The following is a 20,212-nucleotide window of genomic DNA, read 5'->3' as shown; positions in this document are numbered from 1 at the left end:
ACCAGTGCCCTTACTACTACATCATGAGGATTCTCTGAATTGAATATCAAAGAGGGTGGCATTGTTATTGGGTCTATTTTACAAATGAGAACTAGAATTGAGACCATAAATTCAAACTTTCATCAATTACTATTAGGGGGTTAGAACACTCCAGTGGATGTCTCTTGTTTCATTCTCTTTGGCATTCTTTCTCCCTTCTTCTGGTGATAGCACCCTGATTTTTCTCCACACCTTCCCAGTTCTCAGTTCATTGATCTAGCCCCAATGGCCCCAAAAACACATGACCTAGGCCTGTCCACTACCCCCGCTGCTCACTGTGGGTTTCAGAGTGGGAAAGTGATCCAAGCTGATCTGATAAGAGAGTATCAGTTAGCTTCTGCTGCATAACAAACATCTCCAAACTTAAAATCTTCAATAACAAATATTTATTATTTTTTATAATTCTGTGGGTTGGCAGAGTGGTTCATCTGGCCTAGGCCAATTCAACTGACCTGTGTAGTCTCTTGGTGGCTTGGCTGAAGCTGAGTGATCTAGGATGGTCTCACTCTCATGTCTGGTGGTTGGTAGGCTAGCTGGTCTACGGGTTCCACACCTGGGACTGCTTGTCTCTACTCCATGTAATTTCCCATCCTCCAGTAGGCCATGTCAGTCTTGTTTATGTGACAGCAGCATTCAAAGAGATCCAGAGCAAAGGCTGAAAAGCATGTCACTGTCACTTTTACCATAGTCTATTGTTCAAAACAAGTCACAAATCCAGCCCAGATGCAGGGACTGGAGTAATACACGCCACCTCATAGTGGAAGGAGCTGCAAAGAATTTGAGGCCATGTGCAATTTACTCCAGAGTCAATCTTGGGGCTTTTGCTGGAAAATTAAGAAAGAAAAGCCCTTTTTCCATCAAGGGTACTGGTTGAGTAAGCCTGGAGATGCTACCAGGTGTCCTGTCATTGCAAGGAAAAGCCTTGCTGGAGAGGAAAGGATCACAAAGACTAGAGATAAAAATCGGCTTCACTGGAACTTCTGGATCCAGTCAGACCTGAAATTGACACACACCTGTAAATCTCAGCACTTTGGGAGACCTAGGTGGGAGGATCACTTGAACCCAGGAGTTTGAGACCAGCCTGGGCAACGGAGAGAGACCCCATCTCTTCACAAAAATGTAAAAATAAGGTGGGTGTGAGGTGGGAGGATCACTTGAGCCCTGGAGGTCGAGGCTGCAGCGAGCTGTGATCACATTACTTCACTCCAACCTGGACAACAGAGCAAGACTATGCCTTCAGAAAAAAAAAAAAAAAAGAAGACAGTGCTGAAGTTGGGTTTCACAGAAGACAGTGATGAAGTTGTTTCATACAAGTGTCTGCTTTTGCCTTCAACAGAGATGGGATAAGACTGCAGGAATTTTCAGAAAAGATGCAAGGAGAGTTGTCACATACTAATTTTTTTGTTTGTTTTTTTAGAGATAGAGTCTCACTCTGTCGCCCACACTGGAGTGCAGTAGTTTGCTCTCAGCTCACTGCAATCTCCACCTTCCAGGTTCAAGAGATTCTCCTGCCTCAGCCCCTGAGTAGCTGGGATTACAGGTATGTGCCACCACGCCCAGCTAATTTTTGCACTTTTAGTAGAGATAGGGTTCCACCATGTTGGCCAGGCTGGTCTCAAACTCCTGACCTCAAGTGATCCACCCACCTCGGCCTCCCAAAGTGCTGGGATTACAGGGGTGAGCCACCCCCTAGCCTTGTAGCATACTAATTTAATGATGAGCAGGTTAGCTGGAACCTTTTGATCTGGAAAAGGTAGCTGGTATGGAATATCAGTCACTTTTTTTCGTGTTATGTTAATGTTTCCATGGGCAACCAAATTGCTACCAGTTTTTTCCTTAGGGTAAAACAGAGAAGCCTCATCACAAAACCCAATGACACCTAAACACAACACTCTTTGTTTTTGTTTTTTTTAGAGATGGGGTCTTACTATGTTGCCCAAGCTGGTCTCAAACTCCTGGACTCAAGAAATCCTCCCACCTCAATTTATTTTATTTTATTTTTTGTAGAGATTAGGTCTTGGCTACGTTGCCCAGGCTGGTCTCTAACTCTGGGCTTCAAGTAACACCCCCACCCACTGCTCGGCTCACCCTCCCAAAGTGCTGAGATTATAGGCAGAAGCCACCACACCCAGCCTACAATGTTTACAATTTGGTGATTTGTACCTCTAAGACTCTTCAGAAGAAAATACTTAGAAATGAAAATGGAACATATGGAAATGGATGGACATTGTTGATGCCTGGAATATAGTAAAGTCAAATTAGGGACACTTCTAATGTACGTGAACTCAACTATAAGTATATGGCAGAAAGAGGACAGAGTAAGAAAGGAGGGGGAGGCTGGGGGCAGTGCCTCACACCTGTAATCCCAGCACTTTGGGAGGCTGAGGTGAATGGATCACTTGAGGTCAGGAGCTCGAGACCAGCCTGGCCCACATGGTGAAACCCCGTCTCTACTAAAAATACAAAAATTAGCCAGGCGTGGTTGTGGGTGCCTGCAATCCCAGCTACTCAGGAGGCTGAGACAGGAGAACTGCTTGAACTTGGGAGGCAGAGGTTGCAGTAAGCCGAGATCACACCACTGCACTCCTGCCTGGGCGACAGGGCAAGACTCTATCTCACAAAAAAAAAAAGAAAGAAAGAAAAGAAAAGAAAAAGAAAGAAGGGGAGAGAGAGAGAGGGAGAATATGGGAGAATGTGAAAGTCACAAACATTGCAGGGGAGCCCATCTACTTCTGAATCTTTGAAACGCCTGTGAGAAGGGAATTGGCTGTTGGCCCCTCAGACTAGACTAGGCCAGTTTCCCCACCTGCTGGGTGTGACTCATGTTTAAAGATTCCTATTTTCCTTCAACGTCATCCCTAGAAACAATGTCTTACAGAACTGTTATTAAGTTTAGCCTAAAGCCACTTTGGGAGGTGAAGGCGGGCAGATCACCTGAGGTCAGGAGTTCAAGACTAGCCTGGCCAGCATGGTAAAACTTCGTCTCTACTGAAAATATGAAAATTAGCCAGGCATGGTGGTACATGCCTGTAATCCCAGCTACTTGGGAGGCTGAGGCAGGAGACTCGCCTGAACCCGGGAGGTGGAGGTCGTAGTGAGCTGAGATCTTACTACTGCACTCTAGCCTGAGCAACAAAGTGAGACTTCGTCTCAAAAACAAAATGAAAAATAATAATAATAGAAAATATTTATATTTTCCTTCAACATCATCCCTAGAAACAATGTCTTACAGAGCTGTTAAATTAAGTTTAGCCTAAAGCTGCCTCCTAACATATTTTAAGTTCTGCATAAAGGTTTCTCCATCTGTAATGGACTATAACCTAACTGCAGGTATAAACAGACCGTAAACTACTCATGTGCCAATCACCGAGCTTTGCCCAATCACAGACAGCCAACTGTTGAAGCCGTGTCAAATAAACCAAACGCTGAGCTGTAACCAATCCAGCTGTTTCTGTACCTCACTTCCGTTTTCACTTTCCTTTCCCTGTCCATACATCTTCTCTGACCACGTGGCTGCACCAGAGTCTCTCTGAACCTATTCTGTTTCAAGAGCTGCCCAATTCGTGAATCATTCTTTGCTCAATTAAACTCTGTTACATTTAATTTGTCTAAGGTTTTTCTTTTAATAGAGAGCAACTGAAGAAATGCAGTGATGTGTTCCGGCCCCGGGAACAAATAAACTATGTGTGTGGAGTCTCCTGGGAGACTCTGTACTTAAGGGCGTCTTTGACAATAGTGGTTTTCACCATCCTGGCTGACCTTGGAACTTCCCCCAACCTCAGTTCCACATGGAAAGAGATGGAGAGAATGAACAGGTCTCTTACTCTGAAACCTTCAGTAACTCTCGCTTTGGAATACTGGAGTCCGCTGCAGTTTCAAATACTCTTGCTGGAGGGCATAATATCCTTTAACCTATCCCAACCCATTGAATTCATCGAAATGTGAATGTGACTTCTAAATCCTCAGAAGCTAACTAACCTCAGGCTGGGCATGGTGGCTCTCACCTGTAATCCCAGAACTTTGGGAGGCTGAGATAGGAGGATCATTTGAGCCCAGGAGTTTGAGACCAGCCTGGGCAACATAGTGAGACCCTGTCTATAAAAAAAAAAATTAGCTAGGCATGGTGGTGCCCACCAGTAGTCCCAACCATTCGGGAGGCTGAGGCAGGAAAATTACTCAAGCCCAGGAAGTTGAGGATGCCGTGAGCCGTGATCACGCCACTGCACTCCAGACTCTGGGATGCAGTGAAACACTGTCTCAAAAAAAAAAAAAATTAAAAAAGCTAACTTCCCAGTGATCTTGGACTCCTTGCTCCAGAACCTCTTGAGAAGCTTTTCTAAACCACCTCCTGGTCACCTGATTGTACTGCAAGATTGGCACTATCTGCTGAAAGTCACACTGGCAGCTTCTCACGTAGACACATGCTGCTTCCCCAAGTCTAAGCACCTTCTTTGTCACTCCATGCTCTGACCATCAGCTTGACAAAATGCCAAGTCGCTTTTGTGTACCTGGCACTTGAACACAGAGGTCCTTCACTTTTCCTCCTTTGTTGAGGGCACTTTGTGAGCAAAGAAGGAGTGAATTTGGCTCTTTTTATAGCCCTATCTAAAGGCCAGCCTTTTGTTCTGCAGCTGGAGGTGATCTATGCCACACTGTGTGCTTAAAAGGGATGGATCATCAGCCCTGCCCTCGTGTCAGGGCTGTGCAGAGCACATAATCTACCTTCCATTTCCTCTGCAAAACCACCTGAGGTTTAACTTGATGCATTTCATTTCTGACCCTGCATGAAGGACCACCTCAACACCTGCATGTTTTAGGAGGTTTTAACAATATCCACTTTGTCAATCATCTGGGATCTCCAGTCCACACCGTGCCCAGTAGGAAGCCAGTGTTCACTTTGCATGAGTAAAAACTCAAAGCCTAAACTAGGCACAGCTTATCTTAACCACACAGAGGGATGGAAAAGGCAGGCAGCTATGCTTACTCAGAGTTATTTTAATGGAATGATCCTTGTCCTACTGTGTGACTGTTGTTCACCTAACAGGTATTTGTGTTTATTATAGATAATTCATTCAATATTCATTGATTCAAAAAATAGTGATTGTCCATTTTCTGTTGCTTATTACAGAATATCTGAAAGGAAAATAATTTATTACTTACAGTTATTGAGGCTGGGAAGTCCAAGGTTAAGGGGCTGCTCTGGTGAAGGCCTTGTTGCTGGTGGGGACTCTCTGCAGGGTCCCAAGATGGCACAGGGCATCACAGAGCAAGGGGTTGAGTGTGCTAGCTCAGATCTCTCTTCCTCTTCTTATAAAGCACCAGTTCTAAAGCCTGTAGTCCCAGGAGGCCGACGCAGGAGAACTGCTTGAGCCCAGGAGGTGGAAGTTGCACTGAGCTAAACTCCAGCCTGGGCAACAGGAACAAAACTCTGTCTCAGAGAGAGAGAAGAAAAGAAAAGAAAAGGAAAACAAAAGAAAAGGAAAGAAAAGAAAAGAAGGAAAGAAGAAAGGAAGGAAGGAAGGAAGGAAGGAAGGAAGGAAGGAAGGAAGGAAGGAAGGAAGGAAGGAAGGAAGGAAGGAAGGAAGGGGGGAGGGAGGGAAGGAAGGAAAAAAGAAAAGAAAAGAGAAGAAAGAAAAGAAAGGGAAAGAAGGAAGGAAGGGAAGGGAAAAGAAAAGGAGGGAGGAAGGAAGGAAAGAAAAAAGAGAAAAGAAAAGAAGGAGAGAGGAAGGAAGGATGGAAGGGAGGGAGGGAGGGAGGGAAAATTGCAGGTAATTTTTCTTTGGACACTATCAGATCCCTCAACAAACAATATCGTCAGCCACACCGTTCTTCGTCACCTTAAGAAGTACGGAGATGCAAAGTATATTTTATGTTCATATGCTTTGATCAATCCCAATAACTTTCAATTTCCTAATTTCACATATGATAAATCTCCAAATGCTTCAAATAGGTCCATGATCCTTCTGACCTGTAAGTGAAATCATTACAAACTGTTGTGGATCTGAAAGGGAGACACAGTGACTCCAACGAGTTGAGGATTATCCTTCAAAACCTCTCTACCTGTCATGGAAATGGATTTGAAAGCAATGCAAGGAGGTGAAATAACAGGTTTTAAGGTTAATTCGATGTTGAAGATAAGGCTGAAGAAAGAGTCAGGAATACATGTTGGACTCTAGTTTAGGCAACTGGTTAGAACTTTCAATCCCCATTGGCTGGAATTCTGTCTGGCACAGGGCACATGCTAAATAAATGTTTGTGAATGAAAAAAAAAATCTTCCCTTGAAATGAATCACTTCCCTCAACTTCCTTATTTTTGTCCTATATTTTGATTGTTTTCCTAGTCATTCAGCCTGAAACTCATCACTGACTCATCTTGAGGTCCTGTATTAGTTGGGGTTCTCTGGAGAAACAGAATCACAGAACCAATCAAATATATACACACACACACACACACACAGATTTATTATAAAGAATTTGCTCAGAGCAATTACGAAAGCTAAGAAGTCTCAAGATCTGCAGTTGGCTAGCTGGAGACCCAGGAGAGCTGATAGTGTCGTTCCAGTCCAAAAGTCACTGACTTGAGCCAGGCACAGTGGCTCACGCCTGTAATCCCAGCACTTCGGGAGGCGGAGGCAGAGATGGATTGCTTAAGTCCATGTATGAGTCTGTTCTCACCCTGCTAATACGTATCAGAGACTGGGTAATTTATAAAGAAAAGAGGTTTCATTGACTCACAGTTTTGCATGGCTGGGGAGGCCTCAAGAAATTTACAATCATGGTGGAAGGGGAAGCAAACACGTCCTTCTTCATACAGCAGCCGGAATGTGAAGAATGAGTGCCCAGCAAAGAGGGAAGCCCCTTATAAAAACATCAGATTTCGTGAGAACTCACTCACTATCACGAGAACAGGATGGGGAAAACCACCTCCATGCTTCAATTGTCTCCACCTGGTCCCTCCCATGACATGTGGGGATTATGGGAACTACAATTCAAGATGAGATTTCGGTGGGACCACAGCCAAACCATATGAGTCCAGGAGTTCAAGACTAGCCTGGGCAACATGGTGAAACCCGTCACTACAAATACATATATATATATACAAAAAGTAGCTAGGCATGGTGGCACGTACCTATAGTCCCAGCTACTCAGAGGACTGAGGTGGGAGAATTGCTTGAGCCTGGGAGGCAGAGGTTGCAGTGAGCCAAGATCACACCAAGATCACTGAACTCTAGCCTGGGTGACAGACTGATACCCCATCTCAAAAAAACCATCAATAACAACAGCAAAAGTCACTGACTTGAGACCCAGGAAAGACCAATGTTTCAATTCAAGTCTGAAGGACAGAAAGAAAACGATGTCCCGGCTTGCAGGTTGTCAGACAGGAGGCGTTCCCTCTTACTTAGCCTTTTTGTTCCATTCAAACCTTCAACTGATTGGAAGGGGCTCATCCACATTAGGAAGGGCAGTCAGTCTCACTCAGTCTATTGACGATAATGTTCATCTGACCCAGATACACCCTTGCAGACACGCCCAGAATAATGTTCGAGCAAATGTCTGGGCACCCTGTGGCCCACTCAAGTGGACACATAAAATTAACCATCCCAGGTCCTTTCCAATTAGTCACCGACATCTGTTCTTTTCTGGAGAGTTGATTTCTATCCTGGCAGGAAAGAGGCACACAGAAAAGAGGCTTATTGAAGGGAACTGAATGAGGGGACTGGTCAGAAAAGTCAGCACAGAATGAAGGGAACTTAAGATTGAAGGATGGTGATGCTTCCAAGGACATGCAACTGTAGGAAGATGCTACCACCTGTGGATTGAGGAGGCATGCAAAGGAGGTGGACTAGGCACTCACTGTCCAAAGCACTTAACACATTAACCTTCAAAAAAAGTTTTATTGGAATATAATTACATACCATACAATTCACCAATTTAAGGTGTACACTTACAGTCTTGCAACTATCATCACAGTCTATTTTAGAGCATTTTCATTGCCCCAAAGGTAAATCTTGCACCCTTTGCCATTGGCCTCTAATGCTCCCATTTCCCCAGCCCTAGGCACTCACTGATCTACTTTCTTTCTTTGTTTTTTTTTTTTTTTTTTTTTTTTTTTTTTGAGACAGAGTCTCACTCTGTCACCCAGGATGGAATGCAGTGTCGCGATCTCAGCTCACTACATCCTGCGCCTCCCGGGTTCAAGCGATTCTCGTGCCTCAGCCTCCCGAATAGCTGGGATTACAGGCATGTGCCACCACACCTGGCTCATTTTTAAATTTTTAGTAGAGATGCTGCTTCTCCATGTTGGCCAGGCTGGTCTCAAACTCCTGACCTCAGCTGATCTGCCCACCTCAACCTCCCAAAATGCTGGGATTACAGGCGTGAGCCACTGCGCCCAGCCTACTTTCTCTGTAGATTCGCCTATGCCGGCATTCTAGGTAAATGGAATCACGCAAGAGGTGGTGTTTTGTGACTGGTTTCCTTCACTTAGCATTTGTTTTCAAGGTTCAGCCATGACAACCCAGGTATTCTCATTTTACAACTAAGAACATTAAAGGTTTCGTAACACTTGGTAAGTGGTAAGCAAGGATACCTCTCCCATCCCCGCCACTGGCGGTGGAGCCCATTACACTATGCTGCCTCTGGGTCCCCACGGAGCTGTCACCCAGATCTTCACCCACCCTCAAGACCAGCGCTACGTAAATGTCCCCCACTGGGTTCCGTCTTCCTGTCTCCAGGCCATCCTGACCCCACTGCCTAATTGATATCCACTCTCAAGTCCTGACTACATCTTGACCTCCAGGGCTCAGGGGACATCAGGCCTTTTGATCTGCCCAACACCTGTCCTCTCTTCTGGAACAGGACTCTGGCTTCCTCTGTGGGAACCACCCCTACCCCACTCTCAGCCCGCAGGGCCCGGGTGGAGTTTTTCCCACGCCACCTGCTGCGGGAGCAACCATGTGACCAGGCCTGGCCAATGAGAGCTCCACAGGCCTCCCCAGTCCACAGTGATTGGGTAAAAGGGAGCGATGGGGAAGGGGTGTGGTTGTGGATTCCGCAGCTTCCCTGTGTTCTGCAGAAGCAAGAGGAAGAGACTGTCATCTTTCTTGTGGATGGAGGGGTGTTAGGATGTCCTATATAGAAGCGCTATGGCCATTTTGCTACCATAGGTGAGGAGGACCACAGGGGAGTGTGTGTGGGGTGGGGGGGAGGGTCATTGTGAAACTAGTATCAACACTGCGGAAAGCAGTGAGGAGACAGAAAGCGAAAGAAAAGTCAAATGTTTGGTTTCAGTTCCTGGATCAAGCAATACCTGGAGAAAGAGGTCTCCGGGTCCCTGATTTAGCAGAGCTAATAACTTCCTATTGGAAGCAAAGGTGGCTCACGTCTGTAATCCCAGCCCTTAGGAAGGCTGAGGCGAACAGATCACTTTGGGCCAGGAGTTTAAGACCAGCCTGGGCAACATGGGGAAACCTCATCTCTACTAAAATACAAAGATCAGCCAGGCATGGTGGTGCACGCCTGTAATACCAGCTACTTGGGAGGCTGTGGCAGGAGAATCGCTTGAACCCGGAAGGCAGAGGTTGCAGTGAGCTGTGATGGTGCCGCTGTACTCTAAGGAAGCAAAAGTGAAATGTTTTCTGTTGCTTCTAAATGATAAAAGGGGGAAATATGAATTTCGTGTTCTAAAATTCTTTTATTCCTCAGCACTTAGAATAATGTGTGCCCTGAAAGCAGCCAAATGAATAACTTCAATAATTTTTTTTAAATGCCCACGTGGTCTTATTTAAATATACACACCTACACAGAGCATCAGCAAGTAAGTGCAACAGGTGTCATTTCTGTGCAGTTTTTTTTTTTTAATTGTTGCAATAAAGCCACTTGGAAATTAGGCATGGAAAATACCATACAGAGGCTGCCGCCCCAGCAGAACCGGAAGTATGGGTGTTTGTCATTGTTTCCACCTGGCAAAGACAGCTTGGTCTGAAACATGTTTCCAGCTGTCACAGCACTGAATAAGTTACAGAAATTGGAACAACGGGTTACATCTTAGCAGAAAACGGTGCAGGAAAAGTGGGACAGAATGGATATCCTGAATCAGCCCAGGCAAGTAGGATGTAAAGCGTGGGAAGTACATCCAAGCAGAGGCAGATTTAGGATGAATGCTTTTGTGGAATTAAACTATTGCTTCTTTTTAAAAAGATTATTATTAATATTATTATTATTTTTTAAGATGGAGTCACCCAGGCTGGAGTGCAGTGGCATGATCTCGACTCACTGCAACCTCCACCTCCCGGGTTCAAACGATTCTCCTGCCTCAGCCTCCTAAGTAGCTGAAATTACAGGCACCCACCACCACACCTGGCTAATTTTTGTATTTTTAGTAGAGACGGGGTTTCTCCAACTTGGTCAGGCTGGTCTCGAACTCCTGACTTCAAGTGATCCACCCGCCTTGGCCTCCCAAAGTGCTGGGATTACAGGCGTGAGCCACCGCGCCTGGTCAAATTTATTATTATTGAGACAGGGTCTCCCTGTGTTGCCCAACCTGGTCTCAAACTCCTGAGCTCTAGTGATCTGCCTGCCTCAGCGTCCCAAAGTGCTGGAAATCACAGCCGGCTTAAACCATTGCTTCTTAACCAGGGCTACACATCAGAGGTCCTGTGTGAGTTTTTATAATATGTTCATCCCTTAGGCCCAGCCCCATAGCTTCTGCTTCAGTAGGACTGGATAGAGCAGGAGCATCTGTAGATTTTTTTTTTTTTTTTCCAGATCTCGAGTTTATTCTGACAGGCGTGCCCAGTTAAAAATCCAGGATTAAACATTGGGAAATTCTGTCTAATTTTGGAAATATAATTGGAATTTCTTTAAGTGGAGGGAAGAAAGTATCATAAAGAGAAATTCTCAAAAAAACAAAACAAAACGCTTTGGGAGGCTGAGGCAGGATCACTTGAGGTCGGGAGTTTGAGACCAGCCTGGGCAACACAGTGAGACCTCATCACTAAAAATAAAAATAAAAATTAGATGGGTATGGTGGCTCACACCTGTAACCCCAGCACATTAGGTGGCTGAGGAAGGAGAATCGCTTGAATCTAGGAGTTCGAGGCTGCAGTGAGATATGGTTAGCCTGGGCGACAGAGCAGACCCTGTCTCTTAAAAAATAAATAAATAAATCAGTGCAGCCCCTTGGATGTTGTTTGATACCTGAAGCTGGTTTTTCCACGTGGCTCCACTAGATAGAGACTAATCGTCCCCCTGTTTTCCTGTTTCCCTTTTCTGAAAAAGAAAAATGTATCCACCGAGATAGGACACCCGAGACGCGTGGACAGCGCAGACTGGAGCAGCCAGCCGAGCCCTCCGCCTCTGGCCATGCACACACGTGACATCAGTTCCCGTTCAACAGCGGAGATCGCGGGGCGGGATGATTGTGGTCAGGTTATCTTATGTATCATACATAACGCGCAGCACTCCCCCGGCTCTCCTGCCGGGCGTTGTCCAGCCGACCTTGCAGCAGAGCCTTGCAAGGCTCGCAGCGTGGGGCGCGGGCGCCCTCTGCCGGACCCAGGCGAGCGCCGCGGGCCCGAGACCTTCCTTGCCCTTGGCGCGCCAGGTAGCCGATCTCTCTACGCGATCCAGGATGAAAGGACCTGTAGTGTTCGGGCTCAGCCCCGCGGGGCTGCCGTTTCAGACGCAGGAGTGAGAGGATGCACGTCCTGCGGGCGAGAGGCGCCTTTTAAAGCTCTGAACACATGAGGTGGGAAAGCGCTCTGTGCCCCGTGATGCCCCGCAGACAGACATGAGCGGTATTGAGGCTGAAGCTCCACTTTGAAAGGTGCCTTTGGTTTCCCTGAGTTGGGAAACGTCGTGTTTTCTTGGCCTCAAGTCACCTGGCTCAAGGGATCTTAAGGAGGACCTTAATGAGGGTCTAGTGTTTTTATCAAATTATCAGACGTATGGGATGTCCCAAAGGGTTAAAACCTTGAGCTCGTACTTCCTTCCCAGGGGTCCCTCCTTCTGAAAGATGGTCCTCCTAAGCGGTAGGGGCCCCGAAAATCCTGTGTTAGAAGTAACCCAGGCCGGGCGTGGTGGCTCACGCCCGTAATCCCAACTACTTGGGAGGCTCGCTTGAGCTTGGAAGTTTGAGGCTGCAGTAAGCAATGATCACCCCACTGCCCACCAGCCTGGACGATAGAAGGAGACCCTGTCTCAGGAGAAAAAAAAAAGAAGAAGAAAAAAGGCAACCCAGATGTCTACCAAGAGGCAAAAAGAGAAGATAAGGGGAGGAACAGTGGCTTAGTGGTTAAGTTTACAGCCTCTGGAACCAGGCCAAGGAGATTCAAGCACAGGCCTGGGCTGGTGTAGGAGCTGGGTCAGGTCAGCAGTGGTTGCCCTGGAAGAGTATGGCAGCCAATTAAAAAACGAGATGGGGCTCTATGAATTGACTTGGGAAGATGGCCAGTGTAGGTCACCGAGTGAAATGCACAAATCGCAGATCAAATGCATAATATTCCATCTGGGGAACAATACAAACCCAAACGTGTACGTGGATAAAAGATTTCTAAAAACCATCCAGAAAGATATACATTGAATTATTAATAGTGGTTGCTTCTAGGGAACGTTTGGAAGAAGAGCCTTTTTTTCTTTTTCTCTTTTTTCTACTTATATGCAGTTTATATTTGATTTTGAGGCAAGTATTACTTTTGGAGGTGGAAAAAAAGAAAAAAAAATGCACTCTGTTAGTGGTAGGTTGCTACTAGCTTATCTCAAAGGAAGGAAGTTGGTAACAGAGTTTGCTATCAATCAACAGTCTGCAGGGAGATTTACTTGTCACTGAAAATACCCTTTAGCACTGCTGGAATAATTTCCTATGTGTGTACATGCATTATTTATTACAAAAGAAAAGTTTTAATGTTTTAAAAACAGGGCAATTTAACCTTGTCTTTAGTCCAACAAAAATGTATTGCATGTCAGGCACTCCACTAAGCCTTGAAGACATGGAAACCACCAAATTGGTGTCTGCCTTCCAGGAGCTTATGGTCTGGCTGAGTGCGCCTCACACTTTAGTGTGCTTCCACATCACCTGGAGCTGTTGTACTGGTTATCTGTTGCTGCATAACAAATGACCCCAACACTCAGCAGCTGGAAACAACAAACATTTATCATCTCAAATAGTTGCTGAGGGTCTATCTAATCACTCCTGAGTGATTCAGGAGTGACTTAGCTGGTTGATTCTGCCTTGGGTCGCTCATGAGGTTGGAGTCAACATGTTGGGGGCTGCAGTCATCTGAGGGCTGAATTTGATTCACTTGCAAGGCCAAAGGATTCACTTGCGAGATGGTGTACTCCCATGGCTATTGGCAGGAGACCTCAGTTCTTGGCCATGTGAGCATCTCCACAGATTAAGTGCTTTGTGTGTCCTCATGACATGACAGCTAGGTTCCCCCACAGTGAGTAATCCTAGGGGGAAAGGTGAAAGCTGCAGTGTCTTTTTTTAAAAACAACAACAACAAAAAAAACAAAAACAAAAAAACAGATTCTGGCTCTGTCATCCAGGCTAGAGTACAGTGATATGATCATAGCTTAGTGCGGCCTCTAACTCCTGGGCTCAAATGACCCTCCCACCTCAGCCTCCCAAGTAGCTAAGACTGCAGATACATGCCACCATGCGCAGCTAATATTTTATTTTATTTTATTTTATTTTATTTTATTTTATTTTATTTTATTTTTGTAGAGATAGGGTTTTGCTATATCGCCCACAGTGGTCTTGAACTCCTGGCCTCAAGCAAACCTCTTGCCTTGGCCTCTTGAAGTGCTGGGATTACACGTGTAAGCCACACACGCCAAACCTTTACAGTGTCTTTTATTATCTAACTTTGGACGTCACACTTCATTTCCACCATGTTCTGCTAGAAACAAGTCACTGAGTACAGCCCACAAACAAGGCAAGGGGAAGCAAGCTCCACTGAACATAGGTGTATCAAGGAATTTGTGGACATACTTTAAAACCACATCTTTCTCAAATGCAAATTCTGTTTGAGTAGGTCTGGAGAGATTCCCAAATTCTGCATTTCTAACATGCTCCCATGTGATACCACTGCTGTTGGTCCATAGACCACACTTTGAATAATGAGGGAATCAAAGACTTGCAAAGACTTACAGTTCAGATCGCCTCTTTGGAACTGCAGTACTTGCGAGAATAATATCCTTTCTCATCCTGCCATCATCTTTGGATAGTGTCCAATTTTCAAATCACATTTTCCCTGAAAGGTCAGATCAGGAAAGTAAGAGAAAGACAAGATTACCTTGTTAATACACAAGGACAAGCTGTAATGGAATTAAAAACAATCAAAGGGAGATTCAAAAAACCTCTCTGGTCTTGTTCTGGAAGCTCTCAGAAGCATAAAACATCGGCCATCAATTCTGAAGGGGAAGCTAAACAAACAGCCTGAGTTTTTAATAAGAATTGTACAAAGTGCTTTATGGGACTAAGACTCCCAGCTGCAGTACTTATAAAATTAGCTTTGACATGGGAGGGCAAGAAATAGCACGGCAAATCTCAGAACGTGAAAACTTCTTCATGCTCTGCTGGCTTGAAGGGTAGTAAATATAAAAAATCAGTTTCTCATTTAACAGCCAGGATTAAAATTTGCATAAAACTAAGTAGCCTAAAACAAACAAACAAACAAAAAAAACTAAACTAAATCACCTGTATTTTTCCTATCGCTTTGGTCCGTGCTAGTTTGGATGTGATTTGTCCCAACCAAAACTCATGTTGAAATTTGATCCGCAATGTGGCAGTGTTGGGAGGTGTTTGGATGATGGAGGTGGATCCCTCATGAATAGATGAATGCCCTCCTGCTGGACGAGTGAGTTCTCACTTTCTGGGGAATGGGTTAATTCCCAAGAAAGTGTGTTGTTAAAAACTGTCTGGCCTCCTCAGTTTGACTCTTTTGCATCCTGTCTAACCATGCAATCTCTTTGACATGCCCACTACCCTTCTACTTTCCACCATGGGTGGAAGCAGTGTGAGGCCTTCATCAGATACAGCTGCCCAATCCTGGACTTTCCAGCCACCAGAATTGTGAGATAAATAAATCTCTTTATAAATTACCAGTCTCGGGTATTTTGTTATAGCAACACAAAACAGATAAGACAATTTACATGCCATACAACTCATAATTTTAACATGTATGATCCAGTAAATTTAAGTATAGATTGTGCAACTATCACCACTGATTCTAGAACATTTTTACCACATGAAAAAACTCTGTATCCATTAGGAGTTACTCCCTATTTCTCCCCATCCCCGCCCCTCCAGCCCTAGATGACCACTAATCTACCTTCTGTTTCTATGGGCTTGCCTGTTCCATGTAAGTGGAATAATACAATATATGACCTTTTGTGTCTGGCTTCTTTCACTTAGCATGATTTGCATGATTTTTAAAAATTGTGGTAAAATACACATAATATAAAATTTGCCATTTTAACTTTTTTTTTTTTTTTTTTTTTGAGACAGAGTCTCACTCTGTTGCCCAGGCTGGAATGCAGTGGCGTGATCTCAGCTCACTGCAAGCTCTGCCATCTGGGTTCAAGAGATTCCCCTGCCTCAGCCTCCCATGCCCGGCTAATTTTTGTAGTTTTAGTAGAGACAGGGTTTCCCCATCTTGGCCAGGCTGGTCTTGAACTCCTGATCTCATGATTTGCCCGCCTCAGCCTCCCAAAGTGCCAGGATTACAGGTGTGAGCCACCGTACCTGGCCAAACCTTTTTTTGTTGTGTTTCTCAAAGTTGCCCAGGCTTGAGTGTTCTGGTGCTCTCATAGCTCATTGCAACCTCAAACTCCTGGACTCAAGCGATCCTTCCACCTTGGTCTCCCAAAGAGCTGAGACACAGATGGCATGAGCCATTGTGCCTGGCCCCATGTTAACCATTTTGAGAAGACATTCCATTGACATTAAGTACATTAATATTGTTGTTCAATAATCAACATCATCCCTTTCCAGAACTATTTTCATCTTCCCATACTGAAACTCTGGACCCAAGCATAATGTTTTTAAGGTTCATCCGTGTTGTATCACGTATCACTACTTCATTCCTTTTTACAGCTGAGTAAGGTTAAGTGCGTTGTTTGGGTATATTGTCATTTTGTTCAGTTGATGGACATGAGTTGTTTCCACTTTTAGTTATTATGAACATTCACGTACAATGATTGAACATGGTTTTTTTTTCTTTTTTCTTTTTGAGACGCAGTTTCGCTCTTGTTGCCCAGGCTGGAGTGCAATGGCACAATCTCGGCTCACCACGACCTCCGCCTCCCAGGTTCAAGGGATTCTCCTGCCTCAGCCTCCTGAGTAGCTGGGATTACAGGCACGTGCCACCACGCCTGGCTAATTTTGTATTTTTGGTAGAGATTAGTTTCTCCGTGTTGGTCAGGCTGGTCTGGAACTCCCAACCTCAGGTGATCCGCCTGCCTTGGCCTCCTAAAGTTCTGGGATTACAGGCGTGAGCCACTACACCCGGCGTTTTTTTTTTATAGAGACAGGGTGTTGCTCTCTCACCCAGGATAGAGTACAGTGGCACAATCATGGCTCACTGCAGCCTTGACCACCTGGGCTCAAACAATCCTCCAATCTCAGCCTCCCAAGTAGTTGGGACTGCAGGCACCCACACCACGCCCAGCTAAGAAGAGGTTTTGCTATGTTGACCAGGCTGGTCTCAAACTCTTGGACTCAAGTGATCCACCCACCTCAGCCTCCCAAAGTGCTGGGATTGCAGGTGTGAGCCACTACACATGGCCATGTTTTCATTTCTGTTGGGTTAATACTCAAGAGAGGAATTGCTGTATCCTATCTGTTTAACTGGGGAACTACCAGATTGTTTCCTGAAATGTCTACACCATTTTTACATTCCTATCAGCAAGATATTGATGCAGGATTTTTGTTGGCCACTTTGCCAACCAGGGAACTCCATGAATGGTGATGCCCTCCACCTGGGCCTCACTTGGCCTCAGACCTGCTGCAGGAGGCACCCCGCCCACTTGGTCCGCTGGCTGCACCTGATTTGCACACCAGCTCAGCCTGTGGCTGGACCAGGTGTGCCAGAGCCCACCTGTGTTACAGCTCGTACATGCATTTGATGGTTCCCAAGTTCTTATCCTGAATCCAAGAAGGATGAGGTTATGCTGACAATCAAAAAGCAAGGATGATGAAGAAGAATTTTACTGAGTGATGGAACAGCTCTCGGCAGAGAGGGGACATGAGGGTGGTCCCCCACGTGATGTTGGTTCATCGCTCCCCCAGTCTGGCTGGGTCCAGGGCTTTTATGGGCTCAGAATGGGGAAGCGCATACTGACTGGTTTCTGAGTACACAAAAAAGGGTAAAACAAAGGCACCAAAGTTGGGCACAACAGTGTAAAAAAACAATTAAGGAAGGGTAGATATATGTAAAATAGGTGAAGCGTGGGGATCAGAGGAAAGCATGCCAGACAGGAAGACCGGTTCTCAATCCAGTCTGTGGATTTACCTGGGACTTGTAGTTTTGCTTTCAGGCTTTAAACTGTCTTTGGTTTGAGAGTCGGGTTTCACCAGGAATCCACCCCTATCTGCCTAGGCATGTGACTGCCTCCTGCTATTCTCCCCTCTCAAGAGGTACATCTAATTGCCGTTAGGATAAAGACCATGATCACTCTTAACTGCTTCCTGCTGACAGGGGGCGCTGTTCTTGGAAAACGGCAGTCAGAGCTCGCTCAGAGGGCTATCTAAGGGTCCCTGGTAAAAGGGGCAATTGTCTGAGATTCCAGTTGGTGTTTGATGACCTCTAGGTGAGAAGAGACAAACCAGGTTATTAGAAGACATGAAAAAAAAAAAACATGGGGGTAAGGACAGCTCAAAAATCCTGAGGCTGCCAACACACCCAGGTAACTTGTGGCTAGAGTTATGTCTGCTAAAATCTGGGTGCAAGGAGCTTGGCTTTGGTTAGCTTCCCTGGCCTTATTTTCCCAAAGAAACCTCCAGGTTATGGGCACCTCATTTACCCCTATCGCCTGGCAGGATTTGCAGGATAGTTGCCCAGAACTAGAATATTGATCCAGATTTCTATATTACCCATCCCTTGTTTCTTCTGAGTTGCAGCCAGAGATCACTAGTTGGTTCACAGGAATAAACAGGGTTAGTCTAAAATACAGACAAAAACTTAAAAACAACTAATAAGACCAGAATTTAATGACAAGTGCGGTAAGTTTTGAAATAATTTTTCTCTCTCCAGCCCTCATTTTTGTTAAAAACAAATAATAATAGGATAGTTTGCAAAATAAACTTTAGTCTTATACTTGGCCTGATTATTTGCATAAAGTACAGCAAGAATAATTATTTTTCATATATGCTTTTAAAATTGGCTCTAATGGAATTCTGTTCCATAAGGAATATCAGAAAAGACTTTTTAAAGTCAAGCCCAGCAATGGGTTTGTACCCTCAAATACCTATGAGTTGGGTAAATTCCTCTCTTCTTGAGGTCCCAAGATAACTTGGGGCTCCTGGACCTGTTAGAAAGTGACATTCTTTACTCATCATGAGGAAAGAGAGAGACCCTCTCATATTGTTTTATATTGTTTTATACTCAGTACCTGTTTTAAGAAAAAAAACAAGGAAGTAAAACCAATGCCCAGTGCCAGGCCCGAAACCAGGCCTGGGCCTGCCTGGGTTAAACCCAGTAGTTAAAAATCAACTCATAACTTAGAAACTGATGTTATTCATAGATTCCAGACATTGTATAGAAGCACATTGTGAAACTCCCTGCCCTGTTCTGTTTCTCTCTACCAGTGCACGAAACCCCCGTCACGTATCCCCTAGATTGCTCAATCAATCACAACCCTTTCATATGAAATCTTTAGTGTTGTGAGCCCTTAAAAGGGACAAAGATTGTGCACTGAGGGAGCTTGGATTTTAAGGTAGTAGCTTGCCAATGCTCCCAGCTGAATAAAGCCCTTCCTTCTACAACTCGGTGTCTGAGAGGTTTTGTCTACGGCTCGTCCTGCTGCAATCACAGGTTAGGAGCCCTGTACAAGGACTGTAGACAAGGTATGAGGCCAGTTTCTCCAAGAAACTTTTTTTTGGCTCTGCAAGTCAAGCTTGATTCCTTAAAGGGAAGCACACCCTTCTATCAGAAACTGATAAAACAACCAGTTTCTCCAATTGTGTCCTGTTGCAAAAGAAAGTGGATTCTTGTTGCACTTACGCAAATGACTACATTGCCATAAGAATACTCACAAATAGTTTCCAAATTCTAGAGAAACCAGCAGAGGAACAAATACGCTCCAAATTTTGTTCACAGGAGTATACCTTACTCAATTGTTAAATGCTGTAAATAGTTCAAAATAAAAGTTTTCTTGACTCTGAAAAACAAAAGATCAGCAATGTTTTAAGCAAAAAGTTAAACGGATTACCTGTTTTCCATTAGTTCAGCCCATTCAGTTAACTCTTGTTCTGCCTGATAAATTCATGAATATTTAAGCTCTTCATGAGTCCTGAATATTTTTCCTTTATTCTAATATCACAATCTAAAGATATTGGAAATCTGCATTTAAGAGCACCTAAGTTCTATAGCTGATTACAAACCACCTTTTGAAGAGGATCAAAACAAGACTATGATTGTCTGTGAACGACAAGATGTCTTTAGACAGTCTCAGTCAAAAACACGATTGACAAATTTCATTATTTCTGTGGTTTACAATAACATAATAATCCTAATTCAAATTGATATCATATACTTAGAGATTAGAATTTTAGAAATCTCATACAATTTTGGAACACATATTAATGTTATTCACTAAAATGTAACCTGAAGAAGATTAAACATTATTTTTATTTTGGCAATCCCATGTAATTAAACATGTCAAATAATCCAGGGGCCCTCTGTTGGCATCCAAAAGTTAGGGGTCAAAAAAGACAACCTTGAAGCTAAAGTTTGATTTGGGGAAGCCTACTGAACATGTTAAAGGCTTAAAACACTTGATACTATAAAATAGAATTCCAGGTTATCATTAGCCAAAATGATGACTCAAAAACTTTTTTTTAAGGCACAAAACCTTTACTCATTAAAAGGGAAGACAACTTTCCAAACAATTTGTCTCTTGCCTTTCCCTTCTTTTTTTGGTAGTTTATTTGCAAGGCAAACAAAAATCT

General features: G+C 44.4%; 2 long non-coding RNA genes across 3 annotated transcripts; both read right to left on the bottom strand.

Annotated features, from left to right (window-relative positions):
• Window positions 1-408: 408 nt before the first annotated feature.
• On the bottom strand, window positions 409-5,446 carry LOC123570617 (uncharacterized). The gene is made up of 2 exons (XR_006694894.3): window positions 5,200-5,446; window positions 409-694 (listed from the first exon to the last, which is right to left on the bottom strand). It is a non-coding gene; the product is annotated as an uncharacterized lncRNA (long non-coding RNA).
• Window positions 5,447-10,786: 5,340 nt separating this feature from the next.
• On the bottom strand, window positions 10,787-18,511 carry LOC141409321 (uncharacterized). 2 transcript variants are annotated; one of them, XR_012429312.1, is made up of 3 exons: window positions 17,556-18,511; window positions 14,192-14,294; window positions 10,787-11,747 (listed from the first exon to the last, which is right to left on the bottom strand). It is a non-coding gene; the product is annotated as an uncharacterized lncRNA (long non-coding RNA). The 2 variants fall into 2 exon arrangements; XR_012429313.1 differs by lacking the exon at window positions 10,787-11,747 and adding an exon at window positions 13,175-13,491 and having other exon boundaries at window positions 17,556-18,036.
• Between the last annotated feature and the right edge of the window lie 1,701 nt (window positions 18,512-20,212).

This window comes from Macaca fascicularis, chromosome 20 (assembly GCF_037993035.2).
Source record: "Macaca fascicularis isolate 582-1 chromosome 20, T2T-MFA8v1.1".
NCBI classification, from domain to species: Eukaryota; Metazoa; Chordata; class Mammalia; order Primates; family Cercopithecidae; genus Macaca; species Macaca fascicularis.
Note: the sequence above shows the minus strand (reverse complement) of the source record. Positions and strands in the feature narration are given on the sequence as shown.